We start from the raw sequence: 20,764 nt of genomic DNA, 5'->3' as shown, positions 1-20,764 counted from the left end.
CACATAAACTTTCCAGGTTCATCTATGTCAGAGCATGTATAAGCACTTCATTCCTTTTTATGGCTAAATAATATTCTACTATGTGTACATACTATGTTTTATCCATTCATCAGTTGATGGATACCTGGTTCCACCTTTTGGCAGTTGTGAGTAATGCTGCAATGAACACTGGCATACAAACAGCTAAGTCCTGTTTTCTGCTCCTTTGGGTTTATACCTATGAATGAAATTGCTAGCTTTGGCAGTAATTCTACGTAATATTATATATATTTGTTTTTCAGTTGAGCTCTCTGACTCCAAGACACAGTGTCGTAGCATTGATACTGAGAAGACTTCTTCCTATGTGTGTTTATCCAGATATCCAATGTCATTCTCATTGTATTTGAAAATAATAATGAAGAATACCGGTGAAAATTTGAAACGCGTGAAGCTTTAGGAGTTGAAAGGACTTTAAGGAATATTCTATTTTAAATCATATTGTCGAGCAGGAGGCTGTGGACCACAGGTGAGGCTCAATGGCTAATGAAGAGGGACTTCTTCCTTCAAGCTCTTCATTCAGCGATTCTGACAGTGAAGCTGGCAAGCAGTTAAAGAGAAAAAAGCAGTTTGCTCCAGAACAACCTAGAAAGAAGCAAAAGGCCGCTGAGACTTTGAGAGCTCTGTCATCTCCTGAGCACAGCAGCAGCAGCAGTGAGAACAACGTGTTCCCGAGTGGGGAAGCGGGGTATTTCATGCATGGGGTTTGTAAGGAAGGAGATGACGGTCGCTGCTCACATGACCTCTCTGACAGCCCCTACGATGTAGTGCGCAAGTCTTTCCAGCGAGGCTACTGTGTATATGGAGACCACTGCAGGTAGGAGCACAGCAAGCCATTGAAAAGGGAGGAAGTAGCTGCTACAGATCTAATTGCAGAACCGTCCCTTGCCACTTCAAGTTCCTCCGTCGCTGGACCACTCGTGGAGATGAATGCAAGTGAAGCTGAGTCCAGAAATGCGAACTTCCCAGCCATAGGCCCAGGTTCTGAGGACTGGGCGAATGTCATTGAGTTTGTGCTTGGGCAGCCCTACCATGGCAGCACTGCCCTTGCCTGCCCAGAGGCTGCTGTGCAGGGCTCAGTGCCCAAGGCTGAGTCTGAGAAGGAACCCGGGGTGATGGAGACCAAGAAGCAGCTCTGCACCTACGCCGCCGTGGGAGAGAGCCGCAAGGGGGGGAACTGCGTGTACCTGCGGGGCGGCATCTGCGACTTGCGTGGGCTGCAGGTCCTGCACCCGATGGATACAGCCCAGAGGTCCCAGCACATAAAATCTTGCATTGAGGCCCACGAGAGGGACATGGAGCTGTCATATGCTGTGCAGCGCAGCAAGGACATGGCGTGTGACATCTGCATGGAGGTGGTGTATGAGAAAGCCAACCCCAGTGAGCGCCGCTTCGGCATCCTCTCCAGCTGCAACCACACCTACCGTCTCAAGTGTATTCGCGAGTGGAGGAGTGCTAAGCAGTTTGACAGCGAGATCATAAAGGCCTGCCCTGAATGCCGCATCACCTCTCACTTTGTCATTCCAAGTGAGTACTGGGTGGAGGAGAAAGAAGAGAAGCAGAAACTCATTCAGAAATATAAGGAGGCAATGAGCAACAAGGCGCACAGGTATTTTGAGGAAGGCCGTGGGAACTGCCTATTTGGAAGTAACTGTTTTTACAAGCATGCGTACCCTGATGGACCCTGATGGCCGTGGAGAGGGGCCACAGAGACAGAAAGTGCCAACATCAAGTAGATACTGGGTGGGGATGATGAGCTAAATGACTCTGAGCATGAGCAGAACTTGTTTCACGATGAGCTAGAAGACTTTTCTGACTTGGACCTGTAGCGGCTTTGTGTGGCCTGGGAACGGCCTGCCGAGCCTCAGGCAGTAACTGTGCTGTGTGGCAGTGCATCGCTGTCCTAGGCAGGCCTTCCAACTTCACGTGCTGTCGTGCTCACATACCAGGGCCTGCTCTCCACTCCACTTCCCCAAAGTGTGTCGTCTCTGTTTCAAAAAGTTAAAAAAAAATCAAGTTAGAAAATAAATAAATAATAAAATAAAAAATTATATATATTTTATATTTTATAATATATATATATTATAGTTCCTATAAATTCCCCTTCTGTGATGGTTAAGCTTAGTTGTCACCTTGATTGACTTTGCAGCTACCTAGGGGATTAGTGAAGCTCACTGCTGAGTGTGTCTGGGTTTTCAGAAAGGTGTAATCTTAGGGTCTATATCAGGTCCCTCGCCCTGAGGTAGGATAGGAGAAATAAAGATAGATAAAAAGGAAACAAGGAGAATTATAAAATTAAAATTATACTTTTTAAGCAAAACTGCAACAGGAGGAGACAAGGAGATAGAGGAAGGGAGGGATGTCAAAGAATTAAAATGTGTTATGTACATGAACCTACTACCCACGATGAATGCAATCGTTATGTACTTCAAACATGAACTAATAAAAACATTTAAAAAGAAAAAAAATAATGACCTCCCCCCCAAGAAAAGCTGCCACTTAAGAACACAAAAATTATTCAAATATTTTTCCCTTTCAAGAAAAATTCCTAAAGGCCTTACAGACATAAGACTGTAAAGTACGCTCTGGACCTATCTATGCCTTTCATCTGTAAATTGCTTTCCCTCCTTCCAACTCCAATCTTTAGGAAGTGCACTTTCAAGAGGACAGCATGTCTCAGCTTCAAACACATGTAAATGGTTTGCATTTTAATGTAGTACACCAAATGGGTAGCTCCCGACTAAAATACACACCCTAGATAACCCTTCTTAGGGACACCTCAAATCCCCCAAAATTTACCCAGCTCAGGGCCACAAGCACCCCTCTTCCTCTTGAGGGCATTCTATTTCTTTGAATGTGTACTTTGAAAATTCTGCCTAATAAATTCCTTTGGGCTTTTTACTGGAGCATTCTGAAAATTCTTTTTCTGTGATGGGAGTCAGTGAACCTGCAACCTCCCCTGTGGGTGGGGTGAGTCAAGGCTCCCCATCTCTGCCTTGGGGACCTCCTTGGACCCTGTGCTGTGACATCCCTTTCCTCTCTGGTGCTGTTTCTCCATGCTCCACTTCCTGGCTGCCATAAAGTGAGCAGCTTTGCTCCACTATGCCGTAGTGCCATGATGTTCTGGCCCTGGAATCAGTCTACCATGGACTGAATCCTCTGAAATTGTGAGCCAAATTAAACCTTGCCTCCTTTAAATTGCAGGTGTCAGGTATTTTGTCCAGCAATGGGAAAGCTTACCAGTACATCTTTGGTTGAACCCTGGCTGATACAAAAGCATAGGATAGTGAAAGGGAAAGAGAGAACATGACATAGTTGTAAAACCAAGTTATTCATGGTGCATGTTTGCTATATTTTCTCCAGTTAAAGAATATTTTTGTATAACATTACTTGTATACTTGAAATACTTATAATCCTATACTTCATTTTTCCATTTCTTATCCTTCCTCTTCTAAGGATAAGGTATATTTTACAGCTGGTGTGTGTCTTTCTAATCCATGTTTACACAAGTTCAGTGTATGTAAATGTACATAAAATACTGAGGGTTTTGTTCTGAGTTTTAGAAATTTACATAAATGACATAACATTTTATTTTTGTTTTTGGTTTTTTTTTTGGTACTGGGGATTGAACTCGGGTCCTTGAGCTTGCGCAGCAGGCGGCAAAACCACTGAGCTAAATCCCTGGTGTACATTTTATTTTTGTTTTACTTTTTTACTGCTATAATTTATTTAATGTTTATTAAGATGCATATATATATTCTTTATTTTAACTTCTGACTCAAAACACTCCCTGTAAAAATATACCATTTTTATGTACTTCCTTTTGGTTCTAATGTTTCTGTTTCAAAGAATGCTACAATGGATCCTTTTGCATGCTTCCATATGAAAATGTGCAAAATTTTAGGATATAATTAAAATTGCATGAAAGTTGATGATACCAAGATAAAATTGTTCTTGTCAGACTCAGACAAAATTAGGGTGGGAAATTTTGAGGTAAATGCTGTCTGCCTGAGATAAATGCTGTTTTAAAGACTTTCTAAAAACCCTAAAAAAGATTCCATTTTATCCTACTGGTTCCCTATGTTTTGCATACCTCATATACATACACATATACCTCATATATATGCTTTGCTTTCCTCATAAAATATACATATACCTCTGTATATGTGTGTGTGTATATATACATATGTATGATGTATGTATGTAACAAAGTTCATATTGAACATTCTGTAAGATTGCCACAAACCAGTTGAGATGCTCTGAGCTGAACATTTGCCCAGCAAAGGAACCTCCACCAATAAGCTCATGCCAACTGCCACTTTGGGTCTCCAAGACAGCAAACTTTGCATCCAAGTAGCTTATGTAAATGTCTCCCCTTTTTCCTTTAAAATCTTTCCTTTGCCCCAATCTCTTTAAATATGCCCATACTTAAAATTTTAAAAATTGAAAAAACAAAGAATGTGTTCATTCTTTGTTAGGGCACATTATTCCCATTGCAATGCTCTTTGTATTAGACATCTTTCTATTGTTGACAAAATACCTGAGATAAATAAAAGAGGAAAGATTTATTTTGGTTTGAAGTTTCAGAGGTTTCAGTTCAATGTCAGTTGGCTCCATTCCTGGGACTGTGGAGAGGCCAAACGTCATGGTGGATGGGTGTGGTGGAGCAAATCTGCTCACCTTATGGCATCAGAGAAAGAGAGAGGGAGAGAGAGGAGAGAAGGTATAGTCCTCAGGGTAATGCCCTTATGACTCACTCCATTCCAGTAGGCTCTGCCTCCTAAAAGCCCTTTGAGCTATGAACTCATCAGTGGGTTAATCATAGAGCACATTCATGACCCAGGCACTTCCCCAAAGCCTACCTGCTGGCCTTTGGGGGACATTTTAGATCTAAATTGTAACATTCTGCCCTTGGCCCCCAAAGGCTTATGTCCATCTCATGCAAACTGCACTCAATCCATCTCTAAGAGTTGTCAAAGCCTTGACAGTTCCAGCATTGCCCAAAAGTCTTAGTTCAGAGTCTCCTTTGAGACTCAAGGCTATGGTACTGGGTAAAAATTCCCTTTCAAAAAGGGAGGAGTGGAATAATAGGAAAGAATGGCACCAAAGCAAGACTGAAATGCAATAGGGCAAACATTTAGTCCTTAGCTCCATATCTGGCACCTAGTCTTTCTCGGCTGGAGGTGAGGCAGAGCATTTTAATGGAGATAAAGTGTTGGAGCAGAGCTGCTCAAATCAAGGCAGCCAGGAAGATGGGGGAAGGGCAGAATCACTAAGATACCCTTCAATGGAATGCCCCCAATGACCTACTTACTCTTGCTAGGCCCCATCTCCTAAAATTTCTACCCCCTTTCAATATAGCCATAAGCTTGGGACCAAGTCTTCATTCAGCACATGAGTTTGGGAGCCATTTCAGATCCAAACTAACAAATGTCACGAAGGCTAAATACGTAGGGATAAAAGAGGTGAACTGAGAACAGAACCCAAGATCTACCAACATGGAAAGATGAAATAAAGAGAGCCAGCAAAGACTACTGGGCAAGAGTATTCAGAAAGGAAAGGAAAAAAAAATCCAGCGAATATGCCAAGAATACAAGGAAAGCAGAGTGTTTTTAGGAGGAAGGCACAGCCAGTGGTGTCACGCTTACAAGTATGATACATAAAATAGCTAAACAGTGTCCACTGGATTTAGAAACAAGGAGACCTTGGCAAGAAAAGATTCAAATTAGTGATGGAGCCAGAAACAACTTGCAGTGAATGGAGTAGGAAAGGAGGGTGTGGGGATGGGAAAGTAGCAGCACTCTCTTTGTTACATGCACCATTCATTTATTACTTACTTGATTTCTTGGGTTGCTATTTTAACTGCTACTATTTATCCCCTGTGGTATTGTGATCTAGTTCCACACAGAATTAGCCATAGTGATGAGTCACTGCAAGTGTGAGTTTCTATTTAATAAGATATATTGGTCAGCTCTCCTACTACTGTGACAAAATACCTGACACCTTCAACTTAAAGGAGGAGAGGCTTATTTTGGTTCATAGTGTCACTAAATTTGATTATTGACTGGCTATCTCCAAGATAGAAATGGCATGTTGGAAGGGCATGCTGGAGAAAAGCTGCTCACCTCATGGAAGCCAGGAAGGAAAGAAAGAGAAAGGAGCCAGGGACAAGAATTTACGCTTCTAGGTAATGACCCCAGTGACTTGCCTTTTCCACCAGGCCACATTTTCTAACAACATATTAATCTATTGATGAGTATAGTGCCCATGATCCAATCACCTTCCAAAAGCCCTGCCTTTGAGCACAGTGAGATTTTGGGGACCTTTTAGATTTAAACCATAACATAAAAGTTAGGTTTGCTGAAGGTGGGGATCATGCAGGGGCTGGGCAGCTGTACAAAGGGGACCATTCCTGAGGGAGTTCAGAGCACACCTAGGTAGGCAAGGGCTTATGGAATATGTTTGTGTTTGGAAGTTCAGAGAAATTCTCTGTCAGTGAGATCCAGTCTCAGATCCTGGTTCTGGTACTTTTTATGTAACTTTGAGTAAGATCCTAAGTCTCTATTTCCTTATCTGTAAAAAGGTAATATTAGTTTTCTAGGACTGTCATAACAAAATAGTATCGACTAGATAGCTTAAAGAATAGAACGCTGTTGGGGGCTATCAGTCTAGGGTCAAGATGTTGGCTGGTTGGTTTGATCAGAGGCTTCTCTTCTTGGCTTTCACATAGCCAATTCTGGCTATTTTCTCACATGGTTACCCTTGTCTGTGTCCTGAATACTTCTTCTTATAAGAATGCCAGGTTGGGGCTGGGGATTTAGCTCAGTGGCTCTGGAGCCTACCTTGCAAGTGCAAGGTCCTGAGTTCAATCCCCAGTACCAAAAAAAAAAAAAAAAAAGAATGCCAGGCATACTGGATGATGACCCATCCTAATGAGCCCATGTTAGCTTAATAGCTCCTTTAAAGACCCTATCTCCAAATACAGTCATGGTTTGAGATGCTGGGGTTTGAGGTGGGGAACATTATTCAGCCTATATTAAGAGGAATAATAGTAAAATAATTTTTATATGATTTTTTTGGAAGAATAATTGCAAAAATTACAAAGCATATTTAGTATAGTACCTAGGACTTAGTAAATACTAAAGAAATAATCTAGATGAGAAGACAATCTCCAGGCCTAGAATAGAAGTGCTTGCCTAGCTCAACAAAGAGGTAGAAAGGAGAATGCTACATTAATTTCCTGAATCCTTTCTTCTGGATCCACCCCCTGACCAACTCTCTTGCCTACAGGTGAGTCTTCTCTTTGCTTTGGCCACATCTGCCTACTTTTATCAGGCCACGCCTCTCTCTATCAACTTCCCCCTTGATGAGATATTCTTTAATGTCAGAAATCATAAATTTCCTGGTGAATAGATAAAGAAGATGTGAGGGTTGTTTTTTTTTTTTTTTTTTTTTTTTTTATAAAACTGAGTACTATTCAGCCAGAAAGAATGATAAACTAGAGACATTTATAGCTAAATGGATGCACATTGAGGCCATCCTCTTAAGTGAAAGAAATAGGACACACATGTGTAAATACTGAATAGTTTCTCTGGTGTGAGAAACTGAAAGTGTAAATGAGGACCAAAATATATAATAGGAAATAGAAAGAAAAGGGGCAAAGGAGAAGGGGAAGTGGGAGGGGTAGGGGAAAAGAAAGAAGAGAAAGAAAAAAATATGAGCAAAGAAAAAAAAAATGGAAACAAAGCTTTAGTAACTAGGGAGGGGTGGAGGGGTGGAAGGGAGGGAAGGGGAATGGGAAAAAATAAGAACCAAGATGTATCATGTAAAGGTACAGATTCCCAATGATGAATGTGATCATAATGTATACCTAAAATGTACCAATAAACTTAATAAAAAAATCATAAATTTCTTCTCTACATTATCAGCACATAAGAAGGACAAACTGCACAGACATTATGTGTGGAATGATTGATTGTCAATGTTTTTCTGAGATAATGCAGTGACTCATTTTTTCTCATTATTTTTACAGAAAAGGTGTACATAAAATAAATGAAGAATTAAGAATGCTAAACATATTGTTTTGAATTATCTTTTCAATGAAGTTGCTATTTAGTTTTCTCCTTTGAATACAGGAAATTTGATGAATTTGTATGACATACAATTCACATGCTGTTATGCTTTTTCAATATTTATTTAGCATTCTCTTTCCTGCACTGCCCTAGAGAAAATACTGAATTTTAATTTAGTAATTTTATATCTAAACTTTAGTGATCACTCTTTCATATTTATGAATATATAGATCCTGCCTCCCACCCCAAAGCCATCCAAACTCAAAACAAGTCTTATGTAAATTTGTTCAACTTTATACACCTGAGTTAAATGAGGCCCATAAGAACACTTGCAATTTAGTTAATATTTTCTTACTGACACAGAATTTTAATCTGGACTTGTATTTTTGAAAAGGTGATATAGTTTAGGAGGCTGGTGACTTAAGAGGTCATTTAAAATGATTCTTTCTCTGTTTGGGAGTACTTAACTAGGTCAAAAGTTCATCAAGGAAAGCAAACAAGAAATGTTTTTGATCCTGGAAAAGTCTGTTTGGAAATCCTAAAAGTAGGGAGAGCCCCAGTTGTTGTTTTTAATGTTGTTTATGGGTGACAGAACGCTAATATCAGATTAACTGGTGGCTGCGTCATGATATAACCCTTTTTTTTTTGGTACCAGGGATCGAACTGGGAACTTTGCGCTTGCAAGGCAGGCGCTGGAATCACTGAGCTAAATCCCCGGCCCTGGTATAACCCTTTTGAAAAAAGAGTTGCTGCTTTTGAGATGCCAAATGAGAACAAAAGGGCAGCAACCATACACCATTTTTGACAAAGAATGAGAGGGCCAATGAAAGATTTTTTTTTTTTTTTTTTTCTGGTACCGGGGATCAAACTTGGGACCTTGCGCTTGTGCGCAGGCACAAGAACCGCTGAGCTAAATCCCTGACCCTGAAAGATTGTTAATATTGTAAGTGAATTGTTACACACAGGTGAATATGTATCTATGTGTATGCGTGTGAATATAAGATACAGGTATGTATGTGCACCAGGTTACCTATTGAAGGTCTACTCTAATAAGCACTTAAGTCCCTACAGTAAACCTACATATCCGAGATATTTCACCAGATCAATTTATTCTTAAAGAAAAATCACTTTTGAATATTTGGCTGAGAGAAAAATTCCCAAACTTAAGAATTAGCCAGGCATGCTGACCTGTACTACCAGTGCCCTGTGAGGCTGAGGCAGTTGGATTGCAAATCTGAACCTAGCCTGGGCAATTTAGCAATTTAGGGAGACCTTGTTTCAAAATATAAAACAAAACAAAAAAAGTCTGGGAATGTAGCTTAGTGTGACAGAGGCTGTGAGTTTAATCCTCAGTGCTGGAAAACAAAACAAAACAAACCACACACACTCACACACAAAAACCTAAAAATTAAACAAGTCCTTAAACAGTGGTTCTGGGATTGTACAGAGACTGGATGGCACAGGCAAGTTCTGAGGCAGAGCTGGATCCAGAACGTGGGAACTGGGGGTTCGGCCACACTTCCTTGGGAAGGATGTCTTGGGTTTTCTTCAAGACAATTTAATTTCCCAATTATTTCTTTGCTTAGTTTATAAGGCTGCCCCCCCCCCCCTTAGTCATTATAGCAGCTACCCACATAAAACAGAATTCCTCCCGGAGGTGCTGGTGACAGCCCAGAAGTGTGTTTGATCTCCACAGCTGTGACTGTCTCAGTCTCTCCCACTCTCAGCACAGCACGACTGTTAATAAGGCGACCCATGCAGAAATACTGATGCCTACTGACTTGGAAAAACACACAGGACAATGTGCAGAGGTGTAGCTCGGATCGGAGGGCCATGCCGCGAAGAGTTCTCTGCTCCCACAGTGCACTGCCCAGCAAAGCTGAGGAACCAGTGGCTTTTACTTAGCATGACCTAAAGGTATGATGAAGCACCACTCATTTCTCGCTTCCTCCATACCTCGAATACCCCCTTGGGGAAGGAAATTCTTCCATCCTATCCAAATCGATTAAGAGAAGACAAAATCGAGACCCGGGCTGCGCCGCCCACAGGCCCGGAAGTCGCTGAGTCCACCCTGGGCCCCGTCCGCCCTGGGCCCCGTCCACCCCGGGCCCCGCCACCCCGGCGGTGGCGAGCGTTGCTCGGACGGGCTGCTTCCGGGTCAGGTCGGCGCCCGGCCCTGCCATGCAGAGCAACCCCGTCCCCACCGCTCCACGCTACCAGCCCGCCTGCCCCGCGAGGGCCGCGTGTGTCTACAGCAGCTGCTACTGTGAAGAAAATATTTGGAAGCTCTGCGAATACATCAAAAACCATGACCAGTATCCTTTAGAGGAATGTTACACTGTCTTTATATCAAATGAGAAGAAGATGATACCTATCTGGAAGCAGGAGGCAAGACCTGGAAATGGACCCGTGGTCTGGGATTACCATGTTGTTTTGCTTCACGTTTCCAGTGGAGGACAGAGCTTCTTTTATGATCTCGATACTGTGTTGCCATTTCCTTGCCCCTTTGACACGTACGTGGAAGATGCCTTTAAGTCTGATGATGACATTCATCCACAGTTTAGGAGGAAATTTAGAGTGATCCGTGCCGATTGCTATTTGAAGAACTTTGCTTCTGACAGGTCTCACATGAAAGACTCCAGTGGGAACTGGCAGGAGCCTCTCCCGCCTTTTCCCTGCGTCGAAACCGGAGACTGCAAAATGAACCTGAATGATTTCATCAGTATGAATCCTAAAGTCGGATGGGGAGCTGTCTACACACTACCTGAATTTGCACACCGCTTTAGCAGTAAAAGCTACTGAGCTGGACATCGGGATGTAGAGCTGTGGAGAACTCGGGGCACGAGCAGGCCAGCCTGTCCTGTAGGACAGCAAACGTGGTACATTTGGCTTGGAACTACATTTCCTCTTTTAATTCAGTGGAGTGGAAACATGGATGAACACAAATACAAATGAACTAAATAAAACCTCTTTCGTACTCGGGTAGAATGCATGTGTAGCCTGTGTGAGGCTCTGGGTTCCAGCCCAGCGCCACAAGTAAAAGAAGACCTTCCCTTTTGGTGTGTCGAGTGGCAACTCGGTGTGGTGTCTGATTGCCCCCGTGTGGCTCCTCTGTTGAAGCATGTGACGGCTGCCAGGCCTAGCTGTGTGCAGATGGCGGTATCTCTTCTGCATGTCTCTTGTCTCTGTAGCCACACTGTATGCCCCTGTGGGCAAGGCTCTGTTTCACGGATATGTGAACGTTTGGTGCACCTGTAAAGATAGTCATGAAGTATTTCTAGAGACAGCACTGCTGTTTGGAAAGGGATTATATTGTGAGCTGAATCTGCAATAAGTATTAGTCTTTTTGGACTATAGTGTTATTAACGATTGCATTTCTCTCAGTCTGAGTGATATTTGGTCTACTTATAAGTGATTTTTTTTTGGCCTTAGAAATGATTTTTTTAAAAATAAGATTTAAAATTTATTGTGTTGAAGGTTTTGTGTCATTCTTTTTTTTTTTGGTACTGGGGATCAAACTCAGGACCTTGCACTTATGAGGCAGGTGTGGGGCCGCTGAGCTAAATCCCTGGCCCTGTGTCATTCTTCATGATCCAAAATACCTAAGAGTGTCAATCATACATGAGAACCATCTATGTGCATTTGAAAAATGTGCTTTAAAACACATTTGTCATGTCTGCCTTCTTGGAAAATTGGCTTTAATCATACAATTCCAAATAAAAGATATTTGGCATAAAAAAAAAGAGAGAAGACAAAATCATGGAGCTAGGGCATTCTAGTTCTGTTGAATGTAAGGTGGTGGTGTGTGCTTGGGAAACTTGATGAAGGAGAACCAAGGAGAAGGTGTGTGGTCAGTGGCACCTCCCTGCCCTCCTGCTAGGGCTTTTGGCATGGGCTTGAGCATTTCAAGTGACTTCTATCAGGAGGAAAAAGTTTGGCAAGCCTGGAGGGATGCTTGGGTGACTGTGCTGAAACAGTTGGGGACCATAAACCTGACAAAACATATTTGAGCCTCCAGGCTACCTGCTTGAAGGTGCCACGTTAGGCCATTTGGATTCTGTTGCAGAATTAACTGGGCCCTACAGTCAACATTATGTATTTTGAGCAAAATAATGATATACTTGGTTTTAGAAAGATCATTCTAGCACCAGCAAATTATAGAGTTGGAAGCAGGGAGTCCCAATAAAAAGAGATCACTGGGGAGGCTGTTGATGTAACACCCACCTAGAAACCTCCAGTAAAACTGTGTCATGCACAGTGATTGCTGCCCCAGCAGAAGAAACATTACCTGTGAGCATATTAGACACGTAACTTCACAGGCCTTGCCCTGAGGAGTGAATCTGAATCCTTGGGGAATGGGGCCCAGGAAACTGTCTGCGTTTGTCTGTTCTCCAGGAAATTCTTCCACACATTCAAGGTTGAGAAGGCGACTGAAAAGGATGCCTACATGAATGACCTCATTCTCCTTTTATCACCTGCTTATATACCTGTTTCCATCCCTGAGCCCTGCTTTGGAGATGTGTACTCTTCAGGGTTAACTTCCATCCTCATGCAATGAGGGAATGTTTTTCATCGATGTGGGTTCCACTTGGAAAACCACAACTTCCAGGAAATAAATCAGGCCACCTGGGAATAGTTTAGTCTCTTTACTTGAGAGGAGTGTTTCATCAGCTTCTATTCATCAGAGGATCTGCCCTGCATAGTAATAATAATCATGTGATGACAACCAGCATTTGTTTAAGGGGGAATGGATGACGGCAGCGTATGGAGATCTGAAGTGTTGAGCAGCAATAAATCCTCTCTTTGTCTTGTGGGCTAGGATAATACTAATCATTCTCTTCCTTCCTTCCTCTCATGCCTATGGCCAGGCAAAAAAAAAAACCAAAAAAACCCGAAAAACAAAAACAGGCAGCAGCCTAGTGGGAGTGGTTTTATGGATGCCACAAAGACTTCCAGGAAGCCCTCAAATCTTTCCTGCCTGCCAGTGTACCCTTATGTTCTGGACACTGAAATTCTGTTACTTTCTTTTGTTACTTAATCCTCCACCACTTAAAATATGAATTTTTTCTAAATAGGTAGTAATTTAAAATGTATCCATTAATGAATTTGAGGATCCCAGATATATATATCTTACCTTAAAATACACATGTACTGTAGCACCAATATTATATACATAAACTAATACAAAAATCACATTGAAAATATAAATGTATATAGTTTATACACATCTTCTAATCTCAAATGGATTGTGGCAAATTCTCCTTCATGGATTCCTAATCTAAGAATAAAGTTCTTAATCTAGGAAGAATCTGCTCAAATGGTATACACAAGCATTTTTTGGGGGAGAAGGGGCATGTATAGCTTTCTAGCCCTTTTTAAAAGTTAAGTGAAAGAAAGATCTATACCTAGGATTTTACAGGAATAGTGTTAGTTCTACAAAGAGTCAAACTATGACTTAGTGAAATGGAAGGATTTCCTCAGGTTTTCTTGGCAGGAGTGGTGGACCTGGGGTTGGGGGCAGAAGAGCAATGGGTCCCTGGAGGCTGGGAATCAAATGGCTTAGAACAGAGATGGGGGGACATCAGTAAATGTCACCCTTCTGGTGTCTGAGCAAGGTGCACCACTCCCCCTGTCCAGGGCTACTCCTCCGGTTATTCAGTGGACTCCTTCTCCTGCCTCTTCTGGGACCATCTTTATCAGTGATTCTCTCTCTCCTTTTTATCTTCAGGTTCTCCCTCTGTACTGGAGATTTTCAACATGGAAGGAAAGTGGAGGGTGTGTGGTATATAATTTTAGAAATCCCCAAACCTCTGTAGCTCATTGTACTGTTTTATTCACCCAACTTTGGGAAACATTTCTGGCTCTCCTCCTTAATGTGATATACCTCACCTTCTGCAAACTGGCTCCAAGAAGCTTTTCCAGGCTCAATTTGTATCATACCTTCTCAGATAGTCTGTGTTCCCAAAATGAAGAGAAAATAAAAACATGTCTCTGAAGTTCCCTGAAGGTGGACCATTTGTTAAACCTAGAATGAGAATTCAGGGCCTGGAACTGGTTGTCAAGAAGATGAAGTGGTACTTGGAGGGATATTTGGTTCAGTTTGCAGCTGAAGGTCATGCAAGTGGAGCTGACCTAGATTATACAGAAACAAATGTGTTTGAAAAAAAAAAAAAGAAACAAATGTGTTTGGATGGAGGAGTAGGATGGTTGATGTTTATGGTATGTGTGGTGCAGGAGTCCTCAAAGCGTGGTCCTTGGCTTAGCAGTATAAGCTTCACCTGGAAATTTATTACAAATGCAAAATCTCAATATCTTGCCCACACTGACCTACTGAATCAGACCTCCTGAGTCACCCTGCCGGAAGTGAGGGCTAGTAATCTATTTTCATAAGCCAACCGGGGGATTGCTATGTATGCACAAATTTAAGAGCCACTGCATGGTGGAAAAGTACGTTATTAGGAATCAGAAACCTTGACTGTGATGGCAGTCATCATGGAGCATCAGTACAACTGTGAGCAGGTGGGTAAAGATCTCTCTGAACATTTAAAGAATTGAAGGAATTGGAATGAATCCTCTCTAAACAGTCTTCCACTCCATGTACCCAAGGATACGAACCTGAAATATTCCTAAATGTGAAGATGGGAATGTAATTTCATAGTGCAGTACCTAATCATGGTTGGGATTCATTCTGATTGTGTTACCAGAAGCCTCTTAGAGAAAAACTGCTGTTCTCTCTAATGTTTACTTAGAAATTACCTTCTCTCAAATTCTCTGACTTCCTCTTGTTAGCCTATATGTACTTATACTCCTGTAATTTTAGCTTGTGTCAAAACCTTAATTACCTGCTTACTTACTGCATGTCTAATGCTGTGCCTAGAGGGATGTTGTGAACTGACCTAAGTCAATTTGTTTATCCACATTAAACTTTTTTGGGGAAAATATTGGTGCCTCCATGTTATGGTTTATGTCTAGATATCCATCCCCCCAAAGCTTCATGCAGGCACAGGTGGGGAATTTTCAGCGGTGGCTAGATCTAGAGTATGTGACACTGGGATTGATTCATGGTGCAATGCCAGGATCAAGGGCACTAGGATTAAGGGTGTGAGTGCGACCAGGCCTAAGCAGCCTGGGTAAGATATAATGGATAGAAAGAGCTGTGGTCATCACTTACACGTTTTGCTACCTCCTGCCCACCATGAACTGTTTCTCATCTGCAATGCCTGTCTGCCATGCCACCTTGCCTTGGAGCCAGTCGACTGTAGACTGAAACCTCTACAAATGGTGAGCTAGACAAACCTTTCCTCCTTTAACTCTGGGTGTAGAGTATTTTGTCTCAGCACTGAGAAAAGTAACAAAGACACTCCAATAGTTGAAAGTTGGTGTGGGTGATGGATCTCTTTGAGTATAACCTTGACAGCAAATTTTAATGACTGCAAGGCTCAAATTAAATTCTGCCATTGTACGAACATTTTTTAGCTAAGCAGTACAAAAAACAGCCTATAACCTGTTCTATAAGCTTGGTAGAGTCCTATCCCTGGGTCCCTCTGAATGCACCACCAGCTCCTTGTGTGAATGGTCCACTAGAGACAAAGAGACAGTAGTTTAACCATGGGATTCAGCTAACAGCCCAGCCAAATTCAGACAAGGAGATTCTTAGTGTCAGCAGCTGGACCCAGGACAATTTCCAAATCAAGCCTCAGGCACTGCTCCTAATTGCATAGTCCGTGAGGCTTGCAGGATTCTTACACCCTGTTGATGTAGGACAGGGAATGCTTGCACAGTATTTGGTTAATACTCACATCTCAGTCACCACTCACCTCACCATTAAAAAACTCCACATTTCTCTCATCCACGATGCTAACAAAAGAAGAATCTGTAGTTGATCAGCTGTAAAGATTGTTGAAGTGTTGAGAAAGCCTCTTGTGTGGGGGATGACATATTCCTTATAGCCTGCCAAATTCCATTTAACCACACCTGGAATGGGTGACTGATCTCTCCCTTCCAGGTAGATAAAAATTACCTAACAGTTACTGTTTATCAGCAAGTATTTTAAAGTAGCGAACTTTATAGGAAGCTTGATTGGAAAAGAACAAAGAAAGATAATGTTATGTATTTTACAATGTATGAAAAGCTATATTTTTAGGTCAGAAATGTCTAGTTGGAGGTTGGTAATTTCATAAGATTCAACCTAAAAACATAGCCCTTGAAAGTATCTGAATACAGAATGTTCATATCCATGGGATCTATATTAACAGATTCGAACAACCATGGATAGAAAAATTTTTAAACAAAAATTAAGTCTGTAACTGAATACGGAAAATTTTTTCTTCTTGTCAATATTCCCTAAACAATATAGCATAATAATTATTTGTATAGCATTTATACCATAATAGGTATTATAAATAATCTAGAGATGATTTAAAACATACAAGAAAATGTGTACCGGTTATAAGCAAATACTACATTATTTTAAATAAGGGACTTGAACATCTTTAGATTTTGATATATGTGGGTTTCTGGAAATAACCTACCATGAAGACTGAGGGACCAATGTACATTTTGCTTGTTTTGGTTTTCTGGCCCCACATTTGCTGCTCTGCTTGAGTGCCTCACCCCAACTCCTCATGGACTGTAACCTTTGGTTTTTACCTGAGTTTCACTTCAATCCTTTTCTTGCTATTGCTTCTTCTTTTGATCCCACCTCATGTACCACTCATATAGGGATCACTGGACAATCCCAAAATAGCAAGTGTCCTTCTAGGACATGGTAAACCTCCTGTGATAACTCCCTTCTGAGTTGTAAATTTTGTTAACTCCTTTTTCTTGACCACTAGGTCATGACCTCCCTGAGCTCCAGGGCTGGACTTCCTAATTGCCAGGACAGAGAAAGAGGAAACATTGTCTCATGATCTACAAAGAGTACCCTTGAGAAGCATCCTTGGGAGGGCAAATGAACTTAATCTACTACTACAGAACGACGTCTCCAGTGGACAATACAAGTCATGATGCAATTGGGTGCTAAATTTTGAGATATAGTCTGTAAGTGCCTGTGAAGGTCAAACTTAATTGTCAACTTACTTGGTTTGGGGATTAATCACTTAGGAGAGTAGTAAAGCATACTTCTAGGTGTCTCTAGATGGATCATGGGGGTGTGTGCTTGGGGTATATATGTGGTCCTTGACCTCTTTGTCTCTGGTGCTGTTTCTCTGGTCTGCTTTCTGATCACCATGAGCTAAGCAGCTTTGTTCAGCCATCCTCCTTTGCCCCCTGCCATGATGTCTCTGCCTTGGAACCAGCTGACTATAGATCAAGTTGTCTGAAACCAAGAGCAAAAATAAACCCTTGCTTCTTTAAATCGTGTATTTTGGGCATTTGGTCGCAGTGATGAAAAGCTGACCAATATAGTGGCATAGGTAGGGATAGAGAAGTGAAGTTGAGGCTGATAGAAAGCCTATTAAAGACAGTTTAGAGATGGGCCTATAAGCCCCTCTTCCAGCATGGAAGAGACACAGGCCACTTATTTCACTCATCGTGGGACAATGAGGTTCCAATTAACCTTAGGGATAGCTCTGGGAATCACCATTTCTGTGGAAGGGCAGCAGAGGGATGGGGGAGAAATAACAATAGCAGTTACACCACTTAAAATAGAAATGATATCATCTGGGATCACTCAACCAATTAGCACACAATTGAGTTTAATAAGAAATCAGGGAGAGGGAGAAAGAGAGAATGAGAACACGCACACATGTGAATACCAAGAATAGAAGGAAGCAGAAGACCGAAACTGCTGGATTTCAGTGCTGGGTAAGTCTTTCTCATTTGCCAAGAAGAACTGCACCCAAAGAGAAGGAACTGTGTCCTTGCCATTTTTAGTCCTGCACATTATCTATTGTAGATTTTGATATCTTACTTAGCCCTGTGCCATTCTGATTTTAGGAAGAGTGTACATTATTTACATGAAAACAAATATGAGCATTAGGAGACATTTTTCCCCTGCGTGCAATTCCTACTAAAGAATTTACATTCTTCTAATTTGCTGCTTTACTGCACCACTTAGTATCCGCCTGAGATGCACACAATGTCCTCACAGTTAGGAAGGTGCTGAGGAAATTTACCCTTTTTGCACTGAATCACTCGCTTTCCTCTTTGAAGCACCAAACTCTTTCTCATTTGAAATTCCTTTCCAAGCATCTGTTTTGTTTTGCAGGTATCAGCTGATCTCAAATCCCAATGCAGGCATGGGAAGACATTTGATATTAACATTTAATTCTGAGGTACTGTTGTAGTATCTCTGAAAATAGCCTTTCAATAACAAATGCAGAAGCATGTGTTTTATTTGCATTGCAATTGATGAATTCTTTAGAATGGGGTTTCTAAATGTATTTTTGAAACACACAAACATGAATACCATATGGTGAAGCTGCTTCCTGCAGAGTGTTAGGATAAACATCATGAATAGCATTAATGTAAACCACATGTATTAGTGGTATCCCTCCTACTAGCCCAGTAGACTCACAGACTGAAACTGAACTGAAAGTGTCTTAGAAAACCAAATATTGAACTTCTGTGATGTCAGAAAACTTAGATATTTTCTTCCTCTAAGAAAGGGAAGAGAAATGTGGAATATATTATTTTAAGTATACAAGGATGTTCTTGCTTACTATATTTAGATTTTATGACTAAGAATGTCTTACGAGACCAACATTCAAGTTAGTTTCTGTGGGCTCAATTTAGTGATTGTGAGCTTCTGTCACCTTCAAATTTTAATTGAAATGGAAAGAAACACAGCAAACATTTGAAAGCCTTTGAGGCATTGTAGAATCATATTCTTGCAGCCATGGCCACTACTTTATTTATTTGTCTTTTATAAAGTATAAATTCCATGCTAGTAATTTTTGATCCCTCTCCATTGGATCTCTAGTACATAGTATGTGATGCTTCTATAAAGAATTATTGAATAAATTATTCCATCATTTCCATTTTCTTTCTATAATTGAAACCCATCTGAGAAGCAGGGAACACAGTAACCAAATAGTATCTTGCTATGTCTTTGCACCAACTCAGTTTCCTTTCTTCTACCTTTCAGAGCTATGCAGGGGTGAGGATGTTCAGCTTACTTGTGTCTTCTTTTATCTCTCCATTTTCAAGAAATTTGTGATTTATTTTCCTTTGTAGCTAGCTTTCTTGTCTCCTAAACAGAGATCTGTCACCTAATATAACTTCACTCATGTGTTTTCTTTTGAAGATTTGATTACTATGGAGAAAGCCACATATGAACTTTGAACCTATAGTCTTTAACAGAACCCCACTGCAGTGGGTAGCCCTTCTGTGTCTCAGGCACTGACTCCATCATTTATTTCCTACACAGTCAGTCCTTCCTTGGATTTAGGTTATTTTTGTTTAATAAAGGACTCTTTGTAGCCACTTTTGTCCTCAGTCTTGCTAGACAGAGGGCATGAAAGGCTAGCTCTGTTCCTTTTCAAAGTCTAGTCTGTGGACACTGCCTGACTTTCTGGTAGAAATGGAGAATTCCAGACCCTACCCCAGCCCTGTCCAAATACACTCTATGTACCCAAGTATGAGTTGGAGTGTCATTGCTCTTGAAGATTTCCGGAAAGAAAGTGGAGGCATCCTGTGATTATCCTTCGTGTTCAACCGTAGGTCCCTGACCCATGTGTCTAGGGTCCCAGTAGTAGTTTGCTCTACTTAAGGGGATGAGTTTCTCTCCAATGACAGAATTGTTCGAAGTTTCTTGATCATTTCCTGAAAGTGAGGCTTGCATTTTCATGGCTTAATGAGTTTGCCAGCTACATGGCCTCATCTGAGGCTGGGCTGCCATAGTTTGCTGATGAGACAGTTGTGGGTTGAAGTCCTGGATGGTTGCTTACTGGCTGTATGAGATAATGAATTGCATTAGTCAGTGCTCTCCAGAGAAGCAGAACCAGTAGGATATATCAGTGTATCTATAGATATATAGACATAAGTATATAATAGGACATTTTCTATGGGATTGGTCTCATAGGATGATGGAGGTTGAGAAGTCCCTGTGCTATCTTCAAGCTGGAGAAACAGGAAGGCCAGTAGTGTAGTGCAGTCTGGGTCCTAAGATCTGAGAACAGGGCAGGAGTTGGGGGACACAGTGAAGAGTGGTTGCTATTATGAATCTCCAAGTTGAAAGGCCAAAGAATCAGGAGCTCTGATCTAAGGCCTGGAGAAAAACAGCAACAGCTCTAGAAGAGAAAGAAGTTCTCCCTTCCTCTGCCCTTTTGTTTTAACAAGAGCCCCAATAGAATGTATGGTCTTCTTTCCTCCGTCTACTCATTGAAATGCTAAACTCTTTTGGAAATAGCACGAAACAATGCTTTACCAACTCTCTGGGTATTTCTTATTTCAGTCAAATTGATACATAAAATTAATGGTCACAGGCAAATTACATAATCTCTTTGTATTTATTTAACACACACATTAAAAAATAGGTAGTATTTACGGAGTGATTACAAAGAGCCAAATACTGCACTAAGTGCCTTACTTGAATTCATGCTCATTGTCCAAAACTCCCTACTAGATCCATTTTTGTGAGCCTTACATTGAAGATTGAGATGTGGGACTTAAGAGACATACAGCACTTTAAGCAAAGTCATACAGCTGGTGAGTGG

The 20,764-nt window shown here is 41.3% G+C and overlaps 2 pseudogenes; both read left to right on the top strand.

Moving 5' to 3' along the window:
- Positions 1-314: 314 nt before the first annotated feature.
- Positions 315-2,047, top strand: LOC101700931 (E3 ubiquitin-protein ligase makorin-1 pseudogene; annotated as a pseudogene).
- An 8,242-nt stretch (positions 2,048-10,289) lies between these two features.
- On the top strand, positions 10,290-10,930 carry LOC101720442 (protein N-terminal glutamine amidohydrolase pseudogene; annotated as a pseudogene).
- The last annotated feature ends 9,834 nt before the right edge of the window (positions 10,931-20,764 follow it).

This window comes from Heterocephalus glaber, unplaced genomic scaffold (genome assembly GCF_053883595.1).
Source record: "Heterocephalus glaber isolate CG9 unplaced genomic scaffold, H.glaber_assembly_v1.0 deba00000331, whole genome shotgun sequence".
NCBI classification, from domain to species: Eukaryota; Metazoa; Chordata; class Mammalia; order Rodentia; family Bathyergidae; genus Heterocephalus; species Heterocephalus glaber.
Note: the sequence above shows the minus strand (reverse complement) of the source record. Positions and strands in the feature narration are given on the sequence as shown.